At 37.7% G+C, this 12,500-nt stretch overlaps 2 non-coding genes and 1 pseudogene across 2 annotated transcripts; all 3 read left to right on the forward strand.

The window, feature by feature from the left end:
- The first annotated feature begins 2,406 nt into the window (after positions 1-2,406).
- On the forward strand, positions 2,407-4,396 carry LOC128923736 (small subunit ribosomal RNA). The gene has a single exon (XR_008472467.1). It is a non-coding gene; the product is annotated as a small subunit ribosomal RNA (ribosomal RNA).
- Positions 4,397-4,905: 509 nt separating this feature from the next.
- LOC128923718 (5.8S ribosomal RNA) lies at positions 4,906-5,084 on the forward strand. The gene has a single exon (XR_008472449.1). It is a non-coding gene; the product is annotated as a 5.8S ribosomal RNA (ribosomal RNA).
- Positions 5,085-5,537: 453 nt separating this feature from the next.
- LOC128923713 (large subunit ribosomal RNA) overlaps positions 5,538-12,500 on the forward strand; it is a 9,313-nt pseudogene continuing 2,350 nt past the window's right edge.

Consider the following 12,500-nt stretch of genomic DNA (forward strand, 5'->3'; position numbering starts at 1 on the left):
CTATTTGCGAAGAGCCGAAACCCCATATAAAGAGCCAAAACGCCGAAACCACGTTCATACAAGTAAAAAAATTTCATATAAATACTAAATAATTTTCATATAGATACTAAGTTTATGAATTCATACAAGTAAATAATTTTCATATAAATACTAAATAATTTTCATATAGATACTTAATAAATTTCATATAAATACTAATTAATTTTCATATAGATACTAAGTTAATGAATTCATACAAGTTAAAAATTTTCATATAAATACTAAATAATTTTCATATAGATACTAAGTTTATGAATTCATACAAGTAAAAAATTTTCATATAAATACTAAATAATTTTCATATAGATACTAAGTTAATGAATTCATACAAGTTAAAAATTTTCATATAAATACTAAATAATTTTCATATAGATACTAAGTTTATGAATTCATACAAGTAAAAAATGTTCATATAAATACTAAATAATTTTCATATAGATACTAAGTTTATGAATTCATACAAGTAAAAAATTTTCATATAAATACTAAATAATTTTCATATAGATACTAAGTTTATGAATTCATACAAGTTAAAAATTTTCATATAAATACTAAATAATTTTCATATAGATACTAAGTTTATGAATTCATACAAGTAAAAAATTTTCATATAAATACTAAATAATTTTCATATAGATACTAAGTTTATGAATTCATACAAGTAAATAATTTTCATATAAATACTAAATAATTTTCATATAGATACTAAGTTAATGAATTCATACAAGTTAAAAATTTTCATATAAATACTAAATAATTTTCATATAGATACTAAGTTAATGAATTCATACAAGTTAAAAATTTTCATATAAATACTAAATAATTTTCATATAGATACTAAGTTAATGAATTCATACAAGTTAAAAATTTTCATATAAATACTAAATAATTTTCATATAGATACTAAGTTTATGAATTCATACAAGTAAATAATTTTCATATAAATACTAAATAATTTTCATATAGATACTAAGTTAATGAATTCATACAAGTTAAAAATTTTCATATAAATACTAAATAATTTTCATATAGATACTAAGTTAATGAATTCATACAAGTTAAAAATTTTCATATAAATACTAAATAATTTTCATATAGATACTAAGTTTATGAATTCATACAAGTAAAAAATTTTCATATAAATACTAAATAATTTTCATATAGATACTAAGTTTATGAATTCATACAAGTAAATAATTTTCATATAAATACTAAATAATTTTCATATAGATACTTAATAAATTTCATATAAATACTAATTAATTTTCATATAGATACTAATTTTCATATAAGTACTAAGTGTATGAATTCATACAACTAAATAATTTTCATATAAGTACAAAAAATTTAAAAAAAAAAATAAATGTTAAGCTATTTTTGATGTTGTAATATTTCTTATAAGCATAATGCTCATAGAAAATGATATAAATTACTTGTATATATATGAATTTAAAACTTTTATATGGTTAAAAAGATTTTCTCCATACGATTTCCGGTTGGTGAGGTGTACGTGGCAGAAAACATATATGTTGTATGAAACTTCAACATTAGTACTTGTATGAAAATTTTAATACTTGTATGAAATTGCATACTTAGTACTTATATGAAAATTATTTTCATATATTTATAAAAGTATTTAAGTGTAATATATAAATGAGAGCAAAAAAATTTATTCCTGGTTTGCTACAGTTGGTTTAAATAGAAATAATTTTGTTAATAATGAAATGTTATTAATTGAGATTATTCTTCTATACCTAACATAATGTAGTCGTTTTTTTTTTAATTTAACTTTTTTTGGGGTTTGTTCTTCTATTCACATAAAATATATGTGGGTAAAGAATAAAATTCAATAAAGTTAAATATTTATATTATTACGCTCGAATACTTTCATATCATATATGAAATAAAATGAAAAATAATTGAATTGAAATTATTAATTTCAAATCAAAAGAAAAACGTATATACTCTTAAAAAAAGATATATACACTATATGCATTGAAATAAAGTAAAATGTATAAAAAATGATATTATTTGAAAGTTTAACAAATACAAGAAGAAACATCGTCCTTACATTAATAATTATATTATATATGTATAGAGAACGAAAATTCTTTCTCACGATAAGATACACAGTCTCAAAGTCCGAATAAGACCGCAATAAATAATACAATAATATGAAATTTAAATGACATGAAGTAAATTATTTAATCCGACCATAGTAGAAGAAATTTCATAATTATTTATTGTCGCGATTTCGTTCTCCTTTGCATTGTGTATATGTCGTGTACTTAATTTTCAAATATTGAAAATATCATTATAAAAATTTATATAGTATAAAAAATATTATATAAATGAATAAAAAATATTATTCTGGTTGATCCTGCCAGTAGTTATATGCTTGTCTCAAAGATTAAGCCATGCATGTCTAAGTACAAACAAATTAAAAGTGAAACCGCAAAAGGCTCATTATATCAGTTATGGTTCCATAGATCGTTAACAGTTACTTGGATAACTGTGGTAATTCTAGAGCTAATACATGCAAAATAAACACGGACCTTTTGGAACGTGTGCTTTTATTAGGCTAAAACCAAGCGATCGTAAGATCGTTATATTGGTTGAACTCTAGATAACTTGCAGATCGTATGGTCTCGTACCGACGACAGATCTTTCAAATGTCTGCCCTATCAACTTTTGATGGTAGTATCTAGGACTACCATGGTTGCAACGGGTAACGGGGAATCAGGGTTCGATTCCGGAGAGGGAGCCTGAGAAACGGCTACCACATCTAAGGAAGGCAGCAGGCGCGTAAATTACCCACTCCCAGTTCGGGGAGGTAGTGACGAAAAATAACAATACAGGACTCATATCCGAGGCCCTGTAATTGGAATGAGTACACTTTAAATCCTTTAACAAGGACCTATTGGAGGGCAAGTCTGGTGCCAGCAGCCGCGGTAATTCCAGCTCCAATAGCGTATATTAAAGTTGTTGCGGTTAAAACGTTCGTAGTTGAATTTGTGCTTCATACGGGTAGTACAGCTATAATTGTGGTATGTACATTACCTTATGTATGCAAGCGTATTACCGGTGGAGTTCTTATATGTAATTAATACAATGTATTTTTTATATATTCCTCCTATTTAAACCTGCTTCAGTGCTCTTCATCGAGTGTTGTTGTGGGCCGGTACAATTACTTTGAACAAATTAGAGTGCTTAAAGCAGGCTCCAAATGCCTGAATATTTTGTGCATGGAATAATGAAATAAGACCTCTGTTCTACTTTCATTGGTTTTTAGATCAAGAGGTAATGATTAATAGAAGCAGTTTGGGGGCATTAGTATTACGACGCGAGAGGTGAAATTCTTGGACCGTCGTAAGACTAACTTAAGCGAAAGCATTTGCCAAAGATGTTTTCATTAATCAAGAACGAAAGTTAGAGGTTCGAAGGCGATCAGATACCGCCCTAGTTCTAACCATAAACGATGCCAGCTAGCAATTGGGTGTAGCTACTACTATGGCTCTCTCAGTCGCTTCCCGGGAAACCAAAGCTTTTGGGCTCCGGGGGAAGTATGGTTGCAAAGCTGAAACTTAAAGGAATTGACGGAAGGGCACCACCAGGAGTGGAGCCTGCGGCTTAATTTGACTCAACACGGGAAAACTTACCAGGTCCGAACATAAGCGTGTAAGACAGATTGATAGCTCTTTCTCGAATCTATGGGTGGTGGTGCATGGCCGTTCTTAGTTCGTGGAGTGATTTGTCTGGTTAATTCCGATAACGAACGAGACTCAAATATATTAAATAGATGCTTTCAGGATTATGGTGTTGAAGCTTATATAGCCTTCATTCATGAGTTCATCTTGAATGTGCAAGTGTTTGAATGTGTTTATATAAGTGGAGCCGTACCTGTTGGTTTGTCCCATTATAAGGACACTAGCTTCTTAAATGGACAAATTGCGTCTAGCAGTAACGAGATTGAGCAATAACAGGTCTGTGATGCCCTTAGATGTCCTGGGCTGCACGCGCGCTACAATGAAAGTATCAACGTGTATTTCCTAGACCGAGAGGTCCGGGTAAACCGCTGAACCACTTTCATGCTTGGGATTGTGAACTGAAACTGTTCACATGAACTTGGAATTCCCAGTAAGTGTGAGTCATTAACTCGCATTGATTACGTCCCTGCCCTTTGTACACACCGCCCGTCGCTACTACCGATTGAATTATTTAGTGAGGTCTCCGGACGTGATCACTGTGACGCCTTGTGTTTCACGGTTGTTTCGCAAAAGTTGACCGAACTTGATTATTTAGAGGAAGTAAAAGTCGTAACAAGGTTTCCGTAGGTGAACCTGCGGAAGGATCATTATTGTGTTCCTATCCGTAAATATTATAAAAAAACAAACAAACAAACAAACAAACAAACAAACAAAAAAAGAATAAAAAAGAAAAATTATTTTCTTTTTTTTCTTTTCATTCATTTATTTGAATGTTTTTCTTTTTTTTCTTTTTTTTTTTACTCCTTGTATTGTAGTATAATGAAAATTATATCGCATACATTGTATTTGAACGCAACAAACCTTTAAACATATATAGTTGTACTTATTATTTATAAAAATAATATAAATGATAAGTTAATTTGTTCTCATTAACGTGTAATTCCTTAAAAATATATAGAAATTAAATAAAATGTAATAAAAAAGGAATTACTGTTTTTGTTGGACTAAGACATGCGCAACTTGTAAATGTTTGGGTTGAAAATTACAATTTATTGAAAGATGTTTTAAAATAATTTATATATTATATACGAAAACGAAATGTTATTCTTTCAATAAATTAAAAACTCTTGACGTTAAATTAAAATAAACAAAAAATTATCACTCTAAGCGGTGGATCACTCGGCTCATGGGTCGATGAAGAACGCAGCTAACTGTGCGTCATCGTGTGAACTGCAGGACACATGAACATCGACATTTTGAACGCATATTGCAGTCCATGCTGTTATGTACTTTAATTAATTTTAAAGTGCTGCTTGGACTACATATGGTTGAGGGTTGTAAGACTATGCTAAATTAGTTGCTTATTCTTTTAGTCAATTAAAAGAATTTAAGCACATGGTATATTACTGGATTGTATTTTTCAATCCATAATATTAATAGCATAAAAAGAAATATAGAAAATATATTCTTGAACACCTCATATTTGAACGAAATTTTATAATAAATAAGAATCTTAGTATTCCCAAAAACAATAAAATTTCAATATTATTATTTCAAATAATATATACATTTAGAGGAACGTCTAGCATAAAATATTATTTTATTCTAGGATTGCCTTAAATGTAAAAAACCAAGAAAATAATATTGTTGTTATAATGAAGTAAGTAGTACGGGATGAAAAGATTGAATATTTATTATTAAGAAAATTATATTGGTGTTAAGAAATAATTATGTATGTTTCTTTAAAATAGCAAAAAGCTAAAATATAAAATAAATATAAATATTTTTATACAACCTCAACTCATATGGGACTACCCCCTGAATTTAAGCATATTAATGAGGGGAGGAAAAGAAACTAACAAGGATTTTCTTAGTAGCGGCGAGCGAAAAGAAAATAGTTCAGCACTAAGTCACTTTGTCTATATGGCAAATGTGAGATGCAGTGTATGGAATATCTTAATATCTAGTATGAGAAATTAACGATTTAAGTCCTTCTTAAATGAGGCCATTTACCCATAGAGGGTGCCAGGCCCGTATAACGTTAATGATTACTAGAAAGATATTTCCAAAGAGTCGTGTTGCTTGATAGTGCAGCACTAAGTGGGTGGTAAACTCCATCTAAAACTAAATATAACCATGAGACCGATAGTAAACAAGTACCGTGAGGGAAAGTTGAAAAGAACTCTGAATAGAGAGTTAAATAGTACGTGAAACTGCTTAGAGGTTAAGCCCGATGAACCTGAATATCCATTATGAAAAATTCATCATTATAACTGTGATATTTATAATATTATAGTAATAGTGTGCATTTTTTTCATATAAGGACATTGTAATCTATTAACATAATAAAATATTTATCAAAAGATCATTGGTGTTAAGTTTATTCAAATTAATTTGCTTTTAGCTTATTAACATAGAATAAATACTGATGATTTGATAAAGTGTTGATAGATTTTACATATATAATGCTTAAATTCTTTTGAATTTTACAATAATATTATTATCATTGATTTTAATATTAATTGTATGCATTTATATGATTAACAATGCGAAAGATTCAGGATACCTTCGGGACCCGTCTTGAAACACGGACCAAGGAGTCTAACATATGTGCAAGTCATTGGGTTATATTAAACCTAATGGCGAAATTAACTTAACTTTTATATAATGGGATTAATTTTTAGTGAAATATTTTACTATTAATTCAATCCCGGGGCGTTCCATATAGTTATGTATAATGATAATTTATTATTATTTATACCTCTAACTGGAGCGTACCTTGAGCATATATGCTGTGACCCGAAAGATGGTGAACTATACTTGATCAGGTTGAAGTCAGGGGAAACCCTGATGGAAGACCGAAACAGTGTCTGACGTGCAAATCGATTGTCAGAATTGAGTATAGGGGCGAAAGACCAATCGAACCATCTAGTAGCTGGTTCCCTCCGAAGTTTCCCTCAGGATAGCTGGTGCATTTAAATATTATGTAAAATAATCTTATCTGGTAAAGCGAATGATTAGAGGCCTTAGGGTCGAAACGACCTTAACCTATTCTCAAACTTTAAATGGGTAAGAACCTCACCTTTCTTGATATGAAGGTTGAGGTTATGATATAATGTGCCCAGTGGGCCACTTTTGGTAAGCAGAACATGGCGCTGTGGGATGAACCAAACGTAATGTTACGGTGCCCAATTAACAACTCATGCAGATACCATGAAAGGCGTTGGTTGCTTAAAACAGCAGGACGGTGGACATGGAAGTCGTAATCCGCTAAGGAGTGTGTAACAACTCACCTGCCGAAGCAACTAGCCCTTAAAATGGATGGCGCTTAAGTTGTATACCTATACATTACCGCTAAAGTACATGATTTATAATACAATTTCGGTTGGATTATAAATTTTTGAAACTTTAGTGAGTAGGAGGGTACAATGGTGTGCTTAGAGTGTTTGGCGTAAGCCTGCATGGAGCCGCCATTGGTACAGATCTTGGTGGTAGTAGCAAATAATCGAATGAGACCTTGGAGGACTGAAGGGAGAAGGGTTTCGTGTGAACAGTGGTTGATCACGAGTTAGTCGGTCCTAAGTTCAAGGCGAAAGCCGAAAATTTTCAAGTTTTAATGAATTGTTGAGAATATATAATTATTATGTTTTCTTCATAGTAATTAAACACTTGAATAATTTTGAACGAAAGGGAATACGGTTCCAATTCCGTAACCTGTTGAGTATCCGTTTGTTATTAAAAATGGGCCTTGTGCTCATCCTGGCAACAGGAACGACCATAAAGAAGCCGTCGAGAGTATCGGAAGAGTTTTCTTTTCTGTTTTATAGTCGTACTACCATGGAAGTCTTTCGAAGAGAGATATGGTAGATGGACTAGAAGAGCATGACATTTACTGTTGTGTCGATATTTTCTCCTCGGACCTTGAAAATTTATGGTGGGGTTACGCCATACTTCTCAACAGGCCGTTACCAAATATCCGCAGCTGTCTCCAAGGTGAAGAGTCTCTAGTCGATAGAATAATGTAGGTAAGGGAAGTCGGCAAATTAGATCCGTAACTTGGGATAAGGATTGGCTCTGAAGATTGAGATAGTCGGGCTTGATTGGGAAGCAATACCATGGTTTATGTACTCGTTCTGGGTAAATAGAGAATTTCGGTTCTTGTTCCCCGGATAGTAGTTACGTAGCCAATTGTGGAACTTTCTTGCTAAAATTTTATAAGAATTATATCGCAAGATATATATTCTTATTTAATTATAACGATTATCAATTAACAATCAATTCAGAACTGGCACGGACTTGGGGAATCCGACTGTCTAATTAAAACAAAGCATTGTGATGGCCCTAACGGGTGTTGACACAATGTGATTTCTGCCCAGTGCTCTGAATGTCAAAGTGAAGAAATTCAAGTAAGCGCGGGTAAACGGCGGGAGTAACTATGACTCTCTTAAGGTAGCCAAATGCCTCGTCATCTAATTAGTGACGCGCATGAATGGATTAACGAGATTCCTACTGTCCCTATCTACTCACTCGTTTGTAGAACCTCGAAGTGAACGGACGTGTTTGCGCATCATTGCGAGTTTTTAAAAGCGATTTTAAAAGTATTTTTCAGTATTTCTGAAAGTGATAAAATTTTTCGGTTTTTCCGGTCTGTCGGTAGCCTGTAGTGAAATAGACACAGTAAGCAGGTACGTGAGGGATTATACACATCGTGTGTATTCCCAAAAGTGTGTAAGGATAGCGGCTTAGGCCATTAACTAGTGTGTGGATTAGTGAACAAAGTGTGGGATTTCCCAGCAGTGCGGATATAGCGGCATCTGCCATAACAAACATTGTGTACAGTGCAGGTAGTGAAAGTTCTGTGTTTTTGTTGTGCGCGAGTGTAGGAGAAATGCCTCCACCACGGAGGAGAGGGGCAAAAGCCCCAGCGGAGAGCGAAGACTCCGGGCCTTCAATGGTCCAGGTGGAGTCATCGACCGATGAGGACGGAGTGGGGCAACCCTCGCGGCCCCCACCCAAGAGGAAGGCGCGATTAGGTTCGCCACCACAGGCGAACTCGGGCGAGAGCGGGACGGATGGAGTACTCCAGAAGCTGGATACGGTTGCAACAAAAGCAGCCGTAGGACTGAAGGTTGCGGCGAAGGACGGAGCCAGTGGAAGCAGGCAAGGTTGCCCAAACAGCAAGGTAGGGGGCAACAAGGGGGGTAAAGGGGGTGTTATTGGGGTTGAGGGCCATGTTACGGCGATGAAAGCCGTAACAGCCCAGTTGAACGAGGTTGTGTTCGGGGCGAAAAGCCTCGAAGTCACAACGATGAAGGAACTCGTAGGGATCGCCTCTAAATATGAGGAGATCCTTATGAGTGTCCTGACGGAAAATGCTCATCTTCGTGGGCAAATTGAGGGTTTGAAGGGTGGTATTGGGACATCTTCTGTCCCTCGGAGCACAGCAGGGGCGGCTGCTGCTGCTCCCTCGGCGCCTGCCCCTCCAGCACCCGTGCTGGAGGCAATTGCGCCGACGGTGAGGAAACCAGTGGAAACCTGGTCGGTTGTGGTGAGGAGCAAGGCTCCTGTGACTTCCTCAAAGGAAGTCATAAACAAAGTCGTTAAGGAGGTGGGTCCTTCACTGGGCGTTCGTGTCCATGATGTGAAGTCAATCAAGGGGGGTGGCGTAGTGATACGCACTCCCTCTGTTGCTGAGAGGGAGAAAGTGGCGAGCAACGCCAAATTCGGTGAGGTAGGGTTGGACGTTAGCGTCAATAAAAAGTTGGGCCCCAGGGTTGTTGTACAGGGTGTACATACGGAGATATCCCATGAAGAATTCATGGAGGAGCTGTTTCGGCTGAACCTTCGGGAGTTCAGCCCAGAGTCCAAAAAGACGGACGTGAGGATGGTCAGTCGTCCCTGGAAGGTGGCGACTGATGGCAGGACAAATGTTGTCCTAGAGGGTACGGACAAACTAATGTCCACCCTCCTAGATGCGGGTAGGTGCTACGTGAGGTGGTTCTCCTTCCGTGTCCGTGCGGATAGTCCCGTGACCGGCTGCTTCCGGTGCATGGGTTTTGATCACCGAGTGGCAGAATGTAGGGCCAAGGCCGACGTCTGTCGGAGGTGTGGTCAGGAGGGCCACAAGGCAGCCAGTTGCGTCAATGCCCCCCATTGTCGCAACTGTGCATTTAAAGGAAGGCCAGCTGGACATCTCATGATGTCGGCTGCCTGTCCGATTTACTGTGGGGTTGTCGGACGTGCTCTCGCCAGACATTAATGGGTGAGATTTTTCAATTAAATTGCCAGAATTCTTATGCAGTTATGTGCGAGTTAGGGAGTTGCATGATAGAGGCTGGGTGCAGCATCGCCTTACTCCAGGAGCCATACGCCACCAATTTTGGAATGGTAAGTGGTCTTCCTGGGGGTTTCAGGGTCTACACGGACCTTAGGTGTAATGCTGCAATAGTTGTGACTGACCCAAGCTATGACTGCATAGTTTTGGATTCGTCACAAGAGGGTGTATGTGTTTCTGTAGAGGGGGTGTTCGGTAGACTGATTGTTGCTAGCATGTATTGTAAGTTTAGGGAACCTATAGAGCCTTATCTGCGATACATGGATAACCTACTACTCCTTGCGAGTGGTAGCCCATTTATCCTAGGGATGGATGCGAATGCCACGTCCTCGATGTGGTTTAGCAAGTTTTCTCGATGGGCGCACAGATATCGGAGCCACATTCGGGGTCGGGCATTAAGCGAATGGATGGCCGCTAACAGCCTCCACATCCTAAATGAGCCAAGCGTGTGGTACACATTTCATGGTCCTAGAGGGGGGAGCGACATTGACGTGTCCTTGATCAATGAGGCAGCAAATAGGGCGTTCAGTTTTAGGTGGGAGATTATGGGAGGGTGGGGATTGAGCGATCATAATTTGATTAAAATTATGGTTACTCCTAATTCCCCTCCCTCGACGCATGCAAGTCCATTGCGGCGATGGCGTACCTCTGGTATCGACTTGAACCAATATGGACAGTGTGTTAGGGAAGCGGTATTGGACATACCGCTTAGTGAGTTTGAAAATCTGGGGGTGGACGAGCAAATTGCTCGGTTGTACGAATTGGTCTGGGGAGTGAACGATAGGTTGTTGAAGAAATATAAGGATTTTAGGGTTAGGAAAATAAAGTGGTGGACGCAGGAATTAACCCTGAAGAGGAGGGCTGTCCGGCGATTGAGACGGAAGTTTCAACGCGCTCGGCGGTCAAATTCGGATAGGTTGGCCCAGATTAGGAACGATTTTAGTTGTGCGATGCATGAGTATAAGGCCATGCTAATTAAAATCAAAGAAGAGGAGTGGAGGGGGTTCGTTAATGAGCATAGGGATGACCCCTGGGGTCAGGTCTTAAGGATTTGTAGGGGTCGTAGGAGGGAGGACATCACTTCTCTTCGTGTTGACGACACTGTGTTATCAACATGGAGTGAGTGTGCAGGGGTTCTGTTAGGAGCATTCTTTCCTAGGGCTGAGGAGCTGGCACCTCTTGCACAAGAGGTACCGGTTCCTCCACTTGATGATGGGGAGTTGGGATATGCCTTTAGCCTGGTTAGGTCTAAACGATCCCCAGGTCTTGATGGTTTGAACGGAGAGTTGTGCAAAAGCTTGTGGAAGTTCATTCCGGAATACTTGGAGGTCATTTACGATAAGTGCATTTGTGAGGGGTATTTTCCACGTGAGTGGAAAAGTGCTAGGGTTGTTCCTCTCCTGAAGTCACCTGATAAGATTAGGAGTGATCCACGATCTTATCGGGGCATCAGTCTTCTTCCAGTGCTGGGTAAAGTACTGGAGAGGGTTATGGTGGAACGGCTTCAGGAGCTAACGAGGGATTTGAGGTCGGATAGGCAGTATGGCTTTAGGAAGGGACGTAGTGTAGAGGACGCCTGGATGTATGTTCAGCGTGCTGTCCGGGAGAATGCCAACAAATATGTCCTTGGCATATTTGTCGATTTCAAGGGGGCATTCGATCACCTAATCTGGGATCGCGTGATTCAACGATTGGAGGAACTTGGCTGTCCGGAAATTAGTCTCTGGCAGAGCTACTTTTCGGACAGAAAAGCCTCTATCGTAGGAATGAATGGTAGCGCGGACATTAGGGTAGAACGGGGCTGCCCACAGGGATCCATCTGTGGTCCATATATTTGGAACCTAATGATGGACTCTCTGCTTGGCCAACTTGAAACGCTTTGTGGTTGTTGTGCATATGCAGACGACCTTCTGCTCCTAGTTGACGGTCGTTCACGATTGGAGTTAGAACGAAAGGGTGAACGACTGTTAGGAATTGTTCACAATTGGGGTATAGGTGTGGGGGTTGAAGTATCGATTGACAAGACGGTGACAATGCTCTTGAAAGGCATACTGTCATCGGCTCGTCCACCGATTATCCGAATGAATGGGGTCAATATCAGGTATGTGACGCAAGTCAAATATCTGGGATTGACCATCGGCGAAAGGATGTGTTTCAACCCTCACTTGGTTTACGTGGAGGAGCGATTGTTAGGAATTGCCGGCAAGATCAAGCGCGTGTTAAGGAGTGATTGGGGTCTCGGACGTCGTGCGGTTCGCACTATATATAGTGGCTTATTTGTGGCCTGTGCCACATATGGAGCCGCTATATGGTGGGAATTAGCATCAAAGGTCAGGGGTCGCCAAAAACTTCTTTCCATACAACGTTGTTTGATGCTTGCCTGTTTGCCTGTATGTCGCACAATTTCTACAGATGCGTTG

The sequence above is a fragment of the Zeugodacus cucurbitae genome, unplaced genomic scaffold (genome assembly GCF_028554725.1).
Source record: "Zeugodacus cucurbitae isolate PBARC_wt_2022May unplaced genomic scaffold, idZeuCucr1.2 ctg00000026.1, whole genome shotgun sequence".
In the NCBI taxonomy this organism is placed as follows: Eukaryota; Metazoa; Arthropoda; class Insecta; order Diptera; family Tephritidae; genus Zeugodacus; species Zeugodacus cucurbitae.